The 16,924-nt window shown below is 35.0% G+C and overlaps 1 pseudogene; it reads right to left on the bottom strand.

Moving 5' to 3' along the window:
- Positions 1-1,424: 1,424 nt before the first annotated feature.
- On the bottom strand, positions 1,425-15,420 carry LOC130662564 (NFX1-type zinc finger-containing protein 1-like; annotated as a pseudogene).
- Positions 15,421-16,924: the final 1,504 nt, after the last annotated feature.

Below are 16,924 nucleotides of genomic sequence, written 5' to 3'. Positions count from 1 at the left end.
ATTTTCATCTTAATATGTGAAAACATAGACACAATGAAGAGAATACCTTAAACGTTGATACAACTGAAATTTCGATAAAGAATTATATTAACCCAACCAAATATTCCTCTTTCTTTTCTTCAAAAAATTTTTGATTCGCAGTTTGGTAAAGAAGCCAGAGCATAACAAATATAGCGTCCTTGAACTCGGTCCCTCGGAATGAAACGACTCGTACCTTAACCCCTAGAGCTCGGTTTAATTGAACAAAATCCGCCTCGTAAAAAAAACATAACTGGAAACGAAAATTTGAAGGAGTATCCAGCATAGCTCATCAAATAATATTATAATAACAGTCTATAACAACATTTGTGATCAAATTCGTAACGAAGTTTTCATTCTTTTCCGAATTTAACGAATATTAAGATACGCACACAGCCGAGTAGCGCTGGGTCACGGGTTCAGGTCGGCCTTTAAATGTCGTGACGTTACGGCAATCGGTTAAAAAATCGTTTGAAGAAGAAGAAGAAGGAGGAGAAGAAAAAGACCGCCCGTTTTAATAAGATCTCGGATGTTATCAGAGAACTCTTAATAAGTCGTATAAATGTTATACGAGTTTCATACCACTACCAACTCAACCTTTTTATTTTAACTTCGGAAACACTCCAAAACTTTTAAAAATCTATTTTGGAAGTTGTTGCAAAAGCATCTTGGTGCGAAATGTGGTCCATAAATTTTTTTATCTAGAAAAAGAGGAATAACGTAGGAATCAATTGACAAAAATCTTAAGTAAACCAACCCAGGTCTATTATGATTAGCAGTAAAACGCGTTTCTCAGAAAAATGATGATGTCATATTACAACTGCTGTTGTCAGCCAATTTTTTACCCACCAACATTTTCATTTATGCTTATGCTATACTATATATACTAAATTCCTAATGTTTAATATTTAACAATATTTTAAGGTGGTTTTAATGGCAAGAAAAAAGATACTACTTAAATATAAATATAAATTTGCAAAAGAGTTGTGAGATGTAACGCCTTTACCATCATGATGTGCCATCTACTGGCACGGTCATCTGCATGGGTCGTTGCTGGGAGTGGCAGATGGGAGTTGGTGGTAAGAGGCCTTGCCTTGTCACCTCCACCCTCTCCACCTTTTTCTCAGATAACGTTCTAGGGGTTGAAAAATATTTTCTTTGCCGCCCAACCATGGTGGGTGTCATTTTGTTTAAATTTCGTAACCAAATTAGATTAAATCTTTCAAAGCAATCCATGATGTGGTATGCACACTAAGATCAGATCTAGGTGTTTAGTTTGGTATATAAAGATCTCTTGTATGAATAAACAACAACCAGCCTCGTTCGCAGCGCCTTTTGTCGAGACAACGAGACAAAAATATCAGAAAAGACACAAGATTCCATGGGGACAAGGTTGAACGACAATGTGTTTGCATTTTAATGGATTTATGTTAAACGTATTACAAGAGTAGGCATCTTGAATAAGAATTTGCACAATGTCATATTTGACGGAAGACTGATCGTTCTTTTACCGAACGAGAATAGTTAGTCGGTTGGAAATTGCTATTCCGTTGTTCTGCTGGGTGTTCGTTACGTGGCTGCATAGACTCACAAGGTACCGGTACCTGAAATCTAACGGTCGATTTAGCGTAATTTTTCGTCCACCAGACACGCTTGCCTGTCAAATATGATATGTGCGCAAGTTCTCTGATACTAATATTTGCCTGTGAGAGATACATAATTATCATAAAAAATTCAACTCAATTACTTTACATATATTTTACGTACCTAAAAAATTAACACATTTTTTTTCACAAAAAGTTACTAAAAATTTGAATGTAATTGCAGAAAAACAAAGTTAATTTTCAATGCAACCCAAGAGATGTGATTCTGTTATATCTGACAAGACATCCATGGAGTGGTATAGTTTGCCAAGTCTCAAAACTTCTGCATTACGCTTCTACCACAATTTTTGTTGATTAACCTTCCTGATACAGGGTTAGCATGGTAAAATATACTTCCTTAAATACAAAATCAATCACTAAATCATAAATATATTCTTTGCTTTAAAATCAGACACGAAATCGTGTGCAGTGCAACAATATATTAATATTTGATCGATACCTCATCGTCAAAAAATATTAAGAATACACAGGAATTGTTAAATAATTAAACTTTTTCTGAGAAGAATACTACGAGGACATGAAAGCAAAACGTTGTACGATTATACTTACTTTAATAAAATAAAATAAAAATGGAAGGGAGAAAGGAAATTAAGCCACTATATATTCAATATTGTGTTTATGTTTAAAAAGATATATAATAAAATCACGCTAATAAAATTTTCTAGTGTTGAAATACGCCTGTGACAAAAACATTAAATTTAGTGCTACACGATTAAATTTGATATCATAAGCGGGCGATACACGATCTAGTTTCTCGAATCGAATTCGAGATTTCAAAAATTGGACTTATTCACCTTTTTATTTTTGTCAAAACAACACACTTCGAACTCAAATTCGACAAGTTGAAATAAGAAATATGTGATACACGATCAAATATGTGGCATTCGATAAATCAAATTCACCAAATTTAATTATGTATCACCCAACAATTTGAAAAAAAGCTCAAAAAGTAATGAATCGTCCATCGCCCGATCTTAGTAAGTTTTAAAAAAAACATTAACAAAACACAAATATGAGGCAAAATCTACAACAGTTGCTACTTTCTAAACTGAAAGAAGAACAAAAACTTTAGTTTTTAGATAGTTTTTGGCACTTTTTCAAAAGAGGACGTAATACTTAAGAAAAGTTACAATATAAACACGGCCCCACGTTTACTTTTCTGACCTTGTTCTTTCCGTAATGCCTTTTCTCGTAAGCGTCCTCATCCTAGGTCGTCGCATTCGGAAATGTGAAGCACCTTTATGCCTGGAAAGCAATGCGTGATTTCGTGCACCAATAATTTTCGAACATTCTGGACATTTCGCAGCTTTGATTGCTTCTTCGCGTTGATCAATTGCGTAAAAATGATTGTTTGAACACTTGTACCAACGCCCTTTCCCAAATACACTCGCAGTTACAGGTAATATTCTGTGTTTGGCTATCCCTTTTTTCCTAAATTTTTTGTTAATTTCTTCAACATGACATTTTATTTCTTTAATTCTCGACTTGCTCAATTTCTCCTTTCTTTCTAGCTCTACCTTCATTCGCTGCAATTTTTCTCCACTACTTGCCATCATTTGCTGTTTAGTATCTAGACCTTTCTTTGTTCCCTTATACATCTCAATGCGCTTCTCCAATGTATTCAATTCAGTTGCAGAAGCAATTACGCTAATATAAGCATACTTTCTTTCAAGCTCTTCAGTGGCATCTCTAAGTTGTTGTCCGCTTATCCTTTTAGTTATAACAAAGCCTTCCAAATCAACCATACCTTCTAAGATAGTGTGCTTATCTTTTTGCAAATTTTCGTTTTCCAAAACCTCTCTTCTCATTTCCCATAACATCTCTAGTAAAGTAACTTGATGAAATAAAGCGTTCACATTTCCAATTCCTGGGAAGCAATTTGCTAATTGTGTTGCAAGTTCAGATGCGCTGCTCTTGCTATTGTCATCAACATTGCGTTTTAAATTACGAAGATAGGTGTTGATATTGTTATCTCTTTTTAAGGCACTGCTTATGGCAACATTTAGCTCTGGAGGATGTTGTCTTGTAACTGTTTCAATCAAATTATTTATGTCACGACATTTTTGATATGCCTTTTCTTTAACGACATCTAAATCAGAACTTTCATTCTCAATAATCTTCTTTATTTGATTCACATCTTTCAATGTATTCTTTACAATATTTCCATATCTTAAACTCTTGCGAATGATGGTTTTGCAACGCGGACATTCTTTCATCTTTACTTTACCATCGTCTCTATTATCTTGTTCCATCCATTTGTCTAGTCCTTTTACTTCAAAGAAATGTTGACAATCTTCAAGAACAACAAATCGTGCTGAATTTTCATTTTCACCTCCAAAGAAATTTTCTTCTACCTTGTCTTTCTGGCAAACACGACATGCAGGGGGACAAACTTCTCCACATAATCCTATACAAGGGTGGTCGCATTTTAACTTCTTTTCACACGGCCTGTTGCAAGGCTTTCTATTGCATGTCTCACTACAAAGATTTGGACATGCCTCGTGTTTGCAATTCCAAGTACATGGCTCTTCACAAGGTGAGCAAACATCGCCACATTTTTTCTTGCACTTACCATGAACGCATTTGTTCTGACATTGCAAAACACAAGGTAAACATTTACTTGCGCATGACTTTTTGCATTGATGTGAGCATACAAGGATTTTCTCACATTTTTGCAAGCATTTTTTGTGAAGTCGACCTTGCCTACATTCTCCACAAGCTCCACCACATGTATGCCCACAATCTAGTTTAGTGGTACATGAAGTTCTGCATTTAATAGTTGAGACTTCAGAACAGCAATTTGCATTTTGGGAATGCTTACATGGCAAGACTTTTAAAACTTTAACGTGGCACTCTTGTGTTTCGCATTTATCTTTACAATATAAATTGCACGGATGACCGCATTTAAGTACTTTCTCACATTGTGCTAAGCAACCAAACTCGTTTGGGTCATCCTTGCACAGCATTTGTTGAAGATGTCCACATTTTGGTACTATTCTCTCCACTTCAGCAATACATGAACCGCACTCCTCGTTATGGTGGCATCGCTTTTGGCATTTATGCTCTTGACACGTTTCCTTAAGGCAAAGCTTATCGCAAATGTACTCTACATGCTCCCGATCAATTGGATGACACGATTTCTCACAAACATGACCACAATCTAATCTAAACCCACAAGGTCGCATGCAACCACCATCAGGGGCTTTTAAAAATTCCACAGCGTTTTCTGCATTTATAATTGTATTTACATGATTTTGACAATACAACTTCATTGACGTTCCAAAACTTTTGTTTATGTTCGCATCTGCGACGATCTTCTTCCACAATTTGCTGTTTTCTGTCAAAAGGTCGAAATTTCCAATAATAAATAAACCCTGTTTTGCCCTTGACAATGCAACACAAATTCGATTGCTTGTCTTCAGAAATCCAATGCTTCCTTGGTCATTGCTTCTTACTAAGCTCAATAAGATGATATCGTTTTCTTCGCCCTGAAAGTTATCGACAGTTGTAATTCTTATACCCTCAAAATCCTTTTTTGGCATAATACTTTTCATTTGAAACAATTGACCACCATAGCTTGTTAGAATTGTAATTTGATCTCGCTGATATCCTTGCTTCAATAAATATAAGCAAAGTCCCTTAATAAATTCTGCTTCGTGCTTATTTGCTTTTGATTTCATATCTTCCGCGTGATCCTCTTTTTTATGGTGATTGATAAACATAACATTTTGCCCGACACCTTTAATATTTGGATATCTTTCTACAGAGCTGTGGTTTTTTAGCTTCGGATAGATGTGTCGAAGAAGCAAGGAGATTTGTGGTCGCATCCTGTGCTGTACATTAAGGGTATGACATTCCATTCCATTATTCACTGTTCTTTCGAACAACGACACTTCCAAAGAATAACGTGTAGCTAGCTCATAAACTGCAGGATTAGGCTTTAACTGCTGATGGTCACCGATCAATATTAAATGCTCAACACCACTTGTTAATGATGTTAACACATGTCCTTCTAAAACCTCGGCAGCTTCCTCGATTATCACTACTTTTGGTTGAATCTTTTGGAGAATCTTTTGATTGTTAGCTGCGTAACTGGTTGTCATGGCAATTATGCTAGCATTCTTCATCTTTATTTCATCTTCTTTTTTCTGGAGTTCATTAACTTGTTCACAAAGATCTTCAAATACTTCAGCCTTGTTTCTATATATGTCATCTATCTGGTCGTATAGCCTATGTAGCCAATATTTATACAAGCGACATTTGTTCTTGATAGAAAGCTTCCAAGGATTGTCTACGTTATGAGCCTCTTCAGCTGACATTGGGTCGTAATTTCGAAGCAAATCATTTATTCGCCTTTTTCTTTCTTGAAGGGGAGGCTGAACAACTTTAAAGCCGTCACTGTCGACTACGATATATTTTTTGGATATAATTGGACCTTCCGCTTCTTTTTATGTTCCATGTTTGTGACCTTGTATTCACTAGGATTAACAGCCCATTGTTTTACAAGAGCTTGTCCTTCTCCCTCTACTTCCACCTCTACTTCCGCTTCAGCAAATTTACCTTCTTCGTAGTTGCTTTCACCTGTCTTAACGTCGTCAGCGATATATTCTAGTTTAAAGGCTTTGATGTTTTCAATGGGTATTTTTAATAGGTCCAGAAATATATCAAAGATAGATATCTTTAAGCTCCTGCAATGCTTGTCCAAGTTGTTAAAAAAAGATTGGTGTTCTTCTTTCATAAAGCCTTGCAATTTGTCGAAATGCACTAAACTTCCTGACCTCAATCTAGCTCGACATTTTTCTACTTCCCCTGACAGATCATTCAGAATTTCCATAAGATCATTTCTTTCCTTATTGGATTTGTGTTTTGCTTCTAGCAGAAACTTACAATTATGTGCGGTTTCGCGTAGTGAATATTTCTTCATTTCTTCACTTGCCCGTCCGCCAGCGCGTATAACATCAGGGTGTCCAAACTTAATGATACCACCAAGAAACTGGTCCAAAGCATGATTTGTGAAACACACAACCAAAATTGGAGCCTTTTGATCTACATTTCGAGCCTCCTCGTTTTGCAGCAAAGCATCTGCTATTCGAACACCAACATGTGTTTTTCCAGTACCTGGTGGACCTTGGATAACTGCAAATTCTTTAGTGAGTGCATGTTTAAATGCATTAAATTGTGATTTGTTTAGATCAGTGTGATAGTGTTTAGGCCATGCATGATCATCAAGTATGCTGACTAGTCTCTTGATTCCTAAAGAACTTCGTAAGTTATATTTTGGATCAAGAACATCCCTACGTCGAAGGTACGCAGGAGTTTTAACATCAGAGTCACCATCAACTATGTATCTCTTCATTGGAACATCATCTGCGTCAAATTCTTTCATTGTATTTAACACGTGCCTATATGCTTCGAAATACGCTGGACTCTCGACCATTTCAATTATTTCTTCATTTTCAAAATAATCTTTAGCTTCAAGTCCATCCACAAATCTTAAGCATACAAACCCCTCTGTAAGATCATCTGGGTCTCTATCAGCTACGATTGCAAAGATCATTGTTTCAAATTTATCTTTACTTAAACAAACCAAATTTTTAGAAAGAAGCCTTTTTGAGTTTTTCCAACATACATGTTTTGTGTACTTCGAGTCAAAATGGACAAGATGAACCATGCCTCTATTCGTACAAAAAGGAGACAAAACTTCTACGTTTTTGTAGATGTGCAGGGCATGTTTTCTATCTCTTTGAGGAACATCGTTAATTATTTCTTGCACACCTTCGCGAAGTGGACACACTAGATCTTCTCGTAATAGTCGAAATTGAACATCCAAATATTCTTCACCATCAGAGTATTTTCCATGTGATTTGAGTGGTCGAAGGTAAGGCTTCTCTTCGCGACGTATATCATTGACATCAGGAACAACTGGAATGTCCCTGAAATCGTCAGGAGGGGCCTCATTTGTGAATTCTACTTGAAGACGCCTTTGAAATGGAATTTGTGTCTTTTTTAGCGCTTCTTTCCTAGCTAAAGTGAGTGCATTCACCTAAAGGGAAAATTATAAATAGGTGACTCTGAAAATATAAATGTGGTAAACTTTATGTTTTTGCGAGATTAAATAGACCTATTTCCACATCCATTTTCGTTGCGCGAAATATACATGCCAAAATATCAGATAACATGAAAAAGACATTAGTTATTAGAAAATTAGTAAATTTAGCAACAAGTAGTGAATAATGGTTTGCTTATTTGCATTATTTACAAAATTAATTTTAATTAAAATATCGGAAATACATTTTGAGTTTATTATGTTCTCCTGTGAAATATACGACAACTAAAAAACGAAGAAAATATGACGATATTTTTCTCCGCACTGTGCGATAACTAGTTTATCATGTAAACCGAGCATAATTCATTTTAAATTGACATACTTAGTAACTGATTGTTTAATAAACCTTTCCCGAATTTAATTTTTGATTAGATTTTTGGCACGAAAATGAGGTACTTTTTAGCAAACTTTGTAAGTACATATAAAATTCAGCTAAGTGACCTGTTTTTGTGTGTCATGAATGATCTTTTTTATTTTTTTTATTTGTTTTGAAAAAGGAGAATGCATATTGATTTTGCGATGGCGAGTAGCAGTCAGGAAAGATAAGAAGAGCCCGAAAGGAAGAAACTTGAAGAAAGTTTCACTTTATATACTAGCATTTAGAAGAACATTTTCAACTACAAGGGCTGAAATTGAAGAAAGCTAAACTATTAGTTCTGTAAGAATCATGTCTACAGAATTACACGAAGCTGATTTCATACAGTATAGTGGGAAAAAAAGAAAACACAGAAGGATTCACCAAAACTAAGTAATAAATATGCTTAACTTTTGATTAAAAATTCTCCTATGAATATGTTTATAAATGTTATCTTCCGGAAATTACTGACAACCTGTATGTTTTTTAAAACTTTATTGTTATATATTTATCTTATTAATTCCTGAAAGTTACACCCATTCAGCTGTGAGTTTTAGAAATAGTAGTTCCATTTAAGCTTTTTGCCTGCTCTTACGCATGAGTTCCGCTGGAATTTTGTTTATTCATTCAATGAGTGTTCTGTGAGAATTTTTTGCTGCAAAGCAAGTACGCACGAGCTCAGCTACTATTCACTGTGCTAAGCGCACTTCAATGTCTCGAGGTTTTTTTTAAGCTTGCTTTACATCTTACTTTGACAAAAAATAGGTTTTGACTGTTGCTTTAAAAACACTATCTACGTTGGAGAATGTATTTTAATATTTTTTGACAAAACGAAACATATGTTGAAGTACAATTTTGAAAGCTTGTAGAAAGTATGGTTAATAGAAAAAAAATACTATGTTTAAATCAAACGACTAAAATGACTTGAGAACGGAAAATGTTAAGTTTGTTATGCAAGAGTTATTTTTCACAAATGCTATTTGAAACTTCAATTTTGTGTAAACAAATGAAGAAACTAATGAACAACAAAGTATAACAACTACAGGTCTTCCGTTTCTTTCTAAAAACACAACAAAGTTTACCATCGAGCTAATACGAAAAAAACTTTACCAATATGAGAACAAAACTCCTGAGCGAATATATTACATATTCCAGTAGTGCTTCTTTTGTTGTTATATAGCAAATCATGCAAACACAAATTTTATAGCAAATATAGCTGGTAAATCATCATGTCTCGAAGTTCCTTGTTCGTGCTTGCAGACACATCATGAAAACATATTTTGTCAAATTAGTAATATTATTGTTTTCGTCTGCTTTTCATGAGGAGAGTAAGTTGCAGTAACTTTCTTACTATCGTCTTTAAAAATCTGGTCATTTTTCGACGTTCTTGCAGTTAAATTGTTTATCTCTAAAAACATTGTCTTCCTCCGTGTTTATATTAATCGCAAATATATTAACCAAGATGTGCCTCGTTTTCACGCACGCGACATTCTACAGAATATAAATTCGCAAATTATCTCGCAAAAATATTTACGTATGCTTAATAAGTATAATAGGTTAAGTTTAACAATAATATTAAAAACAAAACTCCTTCACGCGCTATAGATATAACTTCACTAAGCTAAAGTTAAGTTAAGTCTCTACGATGGAGAGCACTGGCACCTCTCTTCAATAACTATGTCTGAACAAAATAATAATGTAAGCGAGTTATTATCCAATCAGGAAAAAATATCAGCTTTTTTGCACGCTATTTCAAACTGTCTGAAAAATATCAGCTTTTTGCACTATAAAATTGAAAAATAATTAAAAATTGCACTCGTTTCTCCGTAGAGAATAAAAATAATATAATAATACTCTAGGTGTGTCTGTCTGTCTGTGACAGGCAAAGTGGATGTCTTCATTTTCCTTTGATGTTGTCGAAAAATGCATGTCTAATATGTTAAATTTTCTGACGTTACGACGTGACGAAAATAACACTACTTTCACGCCAATATCCTATATTAAATTAATGAAGCCATTACAATGCACCTGAAACTTTGAGGCCAAATAACTTGGAAACGAGGTGGTGACGTCCATGATTTTTTAACGCGTGGGTAACTAGGGACCACCTGGAATCAATTTGGGTAAGTTTCCCAAACCTGGGTCCCCAAATCCGTTTCGGAATGGACGGGTTGATGACGTCATCAAAAAATTCAAACCTTAATATCTCATCATCGTTTCAAGATCTATACGATGAAGGCAACAGGTACACAAATTTCTAAAATCTCTACACAATAGAGAAAACGTGAAAACAAAAATTCTAAATTTTTAATGGATAGGTTGCTGACGTCATCAAAATTTTTATCCTGCCTCAGGGGATTTTTCCACGGGCCTTATCGACTAGTATCTCTATAATAATAGCCTCGTCTGTCTGTCTCTGAGCGGACCCCCTCTGAGTTAGAAAATGATGTTACGGAAACACGAATATCAAATGCGATATATTTTTATCCGCTTTGTTGCGACGGGTAAATATAAAGAACGGGCGAACCCGTAGATTTTCCACGGGCAACTACTTAGCATATATTTCGTGTAGATTAGCCAATCACAGTTCGAGAAAAACTCTATCCATATGATACAATGGTATATTAGCATGTATCTACCGTTTCAATCGTTTGTTTATTAGTCTTAGTGGTAAATAGGCTTGCCATGTAAAGGCTCTTTCAAACGATTCATAGCTTTTCTTGGGATGCTCTTGCTATTTTTTGTCACATTTTAAGCTTTTATCCTAGGTAATATTTTTAAAGAAAAATATGCGGAATAGAAAGTAATTCGTAAACATCACTTCAGGTTAACGAAAGAAGTTTTGGTGTTGTATTATCATTCTAGTCGTTAACCCGTGAAAAAGTCCACGGGGTCGGGGTCTTTAAATTACACGCTATTTCGTGTACCCGTTCTATGACGTGTTTCTTGCGAACAGACAGAATACAGCTATTTTTATAGAGAAATTGACACTTCCGAAGAATTCCACAAATATTATTCTCTGCGAATAAACAAGTTTCGACTTATTTATTTCAATTCTGCAACATAACTTTTAAGACTTTATGTATATTGTTATAATAACACTGAGGTTGAGATTTTGCCAAATGTCAGGCACATTTAGAGCTGAAATTCAGACTTTTCTGTGAGAAGAAGATATGTCAAATAACATGTTACACATAATTTTATTTTATTTTTGTTTTAAATTTTGATAAAAACCCACCAAGTAAGGATGTTAACTAAAGGAGTGCTGAGTTAGCACTTAGGCTTAAGCGGCTAGTGTGAACAACGCATAAAAATACTTTTGATGTATAGTGTCTCATGAAGTTATTACCAGACAAATAAACTTGTAACAAACCTGGGCGACAAGATCACTTTCTTTTTCCAAATTCTCACTCACAAACAAATCTAGTGCATCTAAGGGCATATCCATGTAACGAGATGGAAAGCTCCTGAAGTAGACATTAATCAATGTTACCAACGAAGTTGCTATCTTCATCTTATTAGTCATTGTTTTAGTTGATCCCCATACCACCAGGCTTTTTTTTAAACACAAATTTATGTACTTGCAATCGTGAAGAAGAGCTAAAATAGCGATTTTATTTTGACTGCGTTCAATTTCACAAACTTTTGAAAATATTGTCAAAAGTTCAAGGTTCTTTTCATCTTCTAATTCTTGACTGTTAAGTAACTGTATGAGCAGTTTTTTTGACGCTATCAATCTAATCAGCAGCTCTTCATTATCATTCAGCTCATTCCATGCCTTTAACAAGCCAATGCCAATTGGTCTTGAACCACCACTTGAACTATTGTGACCTGAATTAAAAAAATAGAATAAAATAAATAAAAATAAAAGGTGTTAACTTTGTCCTCATTGATTTGTACCTTGTTTGTAAAGGTTTTGTATCACTAAACCTTACCATGCTGCACCAATATTGCTAAACAAAATTAAAAGCGGTGTATCTTAAGGGAAGAAGTTATTATGTAATCAATGTGAGGTTTTAAAAATCAGAAAGAAACATTAAATGTCTGTTTTTAGCCCACAAGCTAAACAGCAGGGAAAAAGGCCAGAGAAACTTAAAAAAAAACACAGGCGCGTATCCAGCATCTTTTCAGTGTCTTTTTTTATCGTAAAGATACGCAATATAAATATCCTCGAATCGAAGAAAGCTTAGCTAGCTAGAGCAGGTTTTCTTTAGATTTCAATACGAAACGGAAAACCAACACTTGTATCTAAAAAACTTGTGATCAAGAAAGGCCTTAGCAATTTAATGCCTAACATTAAATTAATCTACTTTCTTATCACTTAAATGTGTTATATATTGTATAGCTAGCTACATAAATTTTTTCTATTGCTTGTACGTCTTCAGCTGTAAATGTCTGGTGTTTTCAGACACAAATTTTGTTTTAAAACGTGACATTTTTCCAGCTAGTGGCTAACTTTGCACAAGTGTGATGTCTCTGCTAGCTAGCTATACATGACAGACGAACAAACTTTCAAAATTGTTAGTAATTAGTCACATCAGTTGTTTAAAATTGGAAGATGCATTTAGCTAGCTGGTCTGACTAAAACTACACTTTTAGAAAAGCGCTTTCTTTTAAGTAAAAAAGTGAATAAAAAATAAGATTTATATTTAGTAATGGCTTATTGCGCCTGCCCATGTACATGTTAGGAGGATAGAGCAAGCTAGCTACATGTCTTGTCTCCTTCAGCTAAATTGCCAAAAGTCGCCTTTTTTACAAAGCTTTAAACAGAAACTTTATTTTCATTTCAAATCTCAACAATGGAATCCTGCCAAAATAACATCTTTTATAAAAGTATTTACTGTTTGGCTACCGTTTTTTTAGTCTTTGATCTTTAATCATTTCTTATAGTCAGGAATCCTCTTATCTTTCACTGTTTTTGTAACAAAACCCGCCATCTTTATAGTAAATTGTTGCGTATATTATGACGCGCGAATGAATTATCTATGTCAGATGTAAACCAATCGCATCACAGAACTCACCAGCCTGTACAAGGTTTTTTTTGGCCCCTGGCTTTGATCTTAAAAAACCAAAAGTCCCTGGGGATGAGGTTGAATTGAAATTTTATTGTGCCAAGTGTCATGCGACATTTCTTGTGACACAAATAAGTCAGACAAGCTCAAGGAGATTTTCAGAGACCTATTAGGGAAAGGAATGACAGATGCAGAATCATTGGCTCTGTTGGTTGAAAATTCGCTAGAGGGCCAAAGGGTTGAGGATTTAAAATAATCGCATTACATAATTTAGCAGCCCATACCAGGGATATTTTTGCCACCAGCCTTGATGTCAAAAAGGCAAAAGCCCTTTATGGGCCAAAGTGTTGAGGCCGTTGTCTAGTTAAAAAAACTTCAGAATTGCCCTTGCGATCGCTACAAAACTTAATTGACAGGATATCTTACCAAAACTAGTATCGCACATAAATTTTTAAACCGGGTCATAGAATATCACAATATATTGTTGAGATTAACCGACATTGGACTTAAAATGTTGCATTAGCTGTGATTTTCTTTTTGTCTCTTCCTGCTCTATTACTTTTATTAATATTTTATCATTATTTATTAGTATTTTATTTCTAATATATTTCTAGTTTTTTTTAATGGGATGAAGAGCAATTTTTTTGAAAGTGATAAGCCTTACTTATTTACTAAAAATATTATGTCAACATCATTTTTTCTTTAATTTTTTTAGTATTTGAACAAGTTTTAAAAAGTATCTAACCCAAAAAAATCAGACCTATTTGCTCACTATTTCCTTAAAATTTATTATTTTCTTCGAACAGCCATATCGCCCTCATATACTTGCTTAAATTTTAGAACTTAAAAAGCATCGCCAATTTAAAATATATTTCTCTTCTATAACTCCCTTACATCAAAGCAGTCGATAAGAAATTTTTAGTCAAAGCCTTTTTCTACTAAAGTTATTGCACTTCTAACGTTGCTTTATTGTGACTAAATGGCTACTATAGTTAAAAGAATGGAATTTTTTGTAAATTTTAATAAACTAACTGATTAACTGATAAATGTTTTCAGAAACTTTTTCTGTAGAAAGGCGATGACAACCGAAGGGGTGTTGTAGTGCTACGTTGGATGTCTTATGCTGGGTTGTCTAACTAATTATCTAACTGGTGCTTTCTTCTTTTTTCACAAATTGCTACAACAGTCTCCCCAGTGTTTATAATATTAATAATTTCTCTAGCCAGAATAAGCTTAACTCAATTTGCATTTCACTAATGCTCTTCTCCTGCAGTGCAAATCTACTTGGCTGAGTTCTCTTAATAGCCTTAACCAACCTCATAATCTTGGAGGTTATGGCTAAGGTGGGGGACCTTAGCCATAAAGTTCATTTATAAGATCAAAAAACGCATGTGCACAAGATATAAAGGCAGTAGCAGAATAGAAACAGGCAATGTAGCTAGCATTTAATTGTTTATAGTCACATATTTATTAAATAAGACGAAAGAGATCCGAAAATAACATATTTTATAACATTATTCTTCCGTAACAAACTTTAAGTTATAAAAATATTCTTTCCGCCATATTTAATAATTTCACCCGACTTTAAAGAACGCATCAACTCGCGAGATTAGGTAGCCAATCAAATTGAAACTCAACCAGACAGTACTCTGAATCCAACAGGCAAATCAGAAAGTGAAAAAGAAGCTCTGATGAAGAGATTGAGTGATTTTGGTGACAACCTGGTGTCAATCACAAAAGACGATATGTTATTAGACAGAGTTAAAATGCAAAACTTCTTACCTCCTCGAATCGTACCACCTCTGCCTCTATGACCACTTCTTCCTCCTCTACCATTGTTCCCTCTTGAGCCACCGATCCCTTTTCTATCATTACTCCCTCTTCCTCCTCTACCATTGTTCCCTCTTGAGCCACCGATCCCTCTTCTATCATTACTCCCTCTTCCTCCTCTGCCATTGTTCCCTCTTGAGCCACCGATCCCTCTTCTATCATTACTCCCTCTTTCACTAAAGCTTTGGTTGATGTCATCAGTTCCTCTTCTATTAAGGCTCCTTCCTCTGCTCTCGTTTCCTATTCTTCCACGAAGCCCTCTTCTTCCGCCCCTTCGTCCACCCGTTCTTTCGCTCCCTCTGCGATTATTTGAATTTTCAAAATTTTGATTAAAAGAATCCATAACAAATTTTTATGTTACGTTATCATTTTAATTTTTTTATAAGCTGTTGATGACATTTTATTTTATCTTTCTTTACAATTTTATATTTGTTGAAGCTCTGTTCGGGTTATTTATAAAAAAATGTTGATGATATAGTTATATGTTTTGATTGGCTAAATAAAATATCTCAATTGTGTTTAGAAAGGGTTTTCTTAGAATTGGTTAATTAAGGAGAATTTAGTTTTCAATCACAGTGAGTTGTGAAAAGAATTTTTATCTTAACAACAGTAGAAACAATTCTTGTAGACGTGAATGCGTCATAATACTTGCTAGGCTAAAACTGTGAAGTTTTGACTGTGAAAAGTCCATGTTGTATGCAAAAGGAGAACACGGGGGAGAGCCTCCCGTCTGCATGAATAGACATGTGAAGAGATGTTTCTGCACAAAGCAACCTTGGTGTGTAATGAAAACAAAGACTTGGACATCAAGTTTATGCGCTTTGTCTGTAAACCGCGTCGTACATCTGGACAAAGCACTTAGTATAGGAGGCCTTCTTTTTGTCGAAAATCCGATGCTCAGCGATACTACAGCTTCTAAGGGTGAAATATTTTTTTAAAAAAGAGCTTTCCCGAAACTTCGGATAAAATATGTTACCTAGTCATAGTAAAAACAGTTTTTAGTTTTTCGAAATAAGTCCCTGCAACGTGCATCGTAGTCCCCCAGGGTTTGTTGCCTATGCCAAAGCCACTAGCGCTTACTTGACAGATGTCCAGAAGGCAAAAAACCCTGGGGACAAAGTTGTGCAAAGTGGATAAATTAATTTTTCAAGGTGGCACAAGGGGAAATTCTTAGTTGGGGTAAAACGTGTCAAGATCCGGTGGGTACATCTGTGCGCCTATATAATGTATCTGTAAACGTATTACAGGTTAATCAAGACTGTGTGTTTAATTGTGTAAAAACACCTTTAAGGTGGCAGTAACCCTTTCATAGTGCTTATGACAAATTTAGGTTTTTATTGAGCATTCTGACACTCTTCCAACAAACTGCAAATATAAGTGCATAGCAACGCCCATAGCAACCATTTTCGCATTTTTAGACAGCTTTCTTGCCCCTTCATCGATGTTTAATTCATTGCAATAGGTAGATGATACTTTAGGGCCTCCTAAGACAATATATGACAGTTCTGAATATTTAATGTGATGTTCCACAACGATTCAGAAAAAGTTGTCTTAACGACGCACCCTCCGAAGCGAACCCGTCAGTGTTTACTCGTCATCAAAGGTCTTAGGTATTTGGTGCTTTTCAGGTCAAAATAGTGCTGGCGTACACCTTTTGTCGATCCACAAGTCAAGAATGTCCATAAAATAATCTTTAGACAAGCTTTTTGCCGTTTAAGCTCGGAATTCACACGAAGCAAGAATTCTCAAGATCGAAGCACCCAGGCTACAATTTCTTCTGTGGACGCAGGCATTAGTACCACCTAGTGTTTAGATGAAACTGATTTTCAAATTGAAGTTTTGTCTTTCAGTTATTTTATCAAAATATTGCCTGTTTCGCCCGTCTTAGCTTTTCTGTCGTCCAAGAAATACCGCATCAGTTTTCTGGAAACGAGTCAGC

This window comes from Hydractinia symbiolongicarpus, chromosome 10 (assembly GCF_029227915.1).
Source record: "Hydractinia symbiolongicarpus strain clone_291-10 chromosome 10, HSymV2.1, whole genome shotgun sequence".
NCBI lineage: Eukaryota > Metazoa > Cnidaria > Hydrozoa > Anthoathecata > Hydractiniidae > Hydractinia > Hydractinia symbiolongicarpus.
Note: the sequence above shows the minus strand (reverse complement) of the source record. Positions and strands in the feature narration are given on the sequence as shown.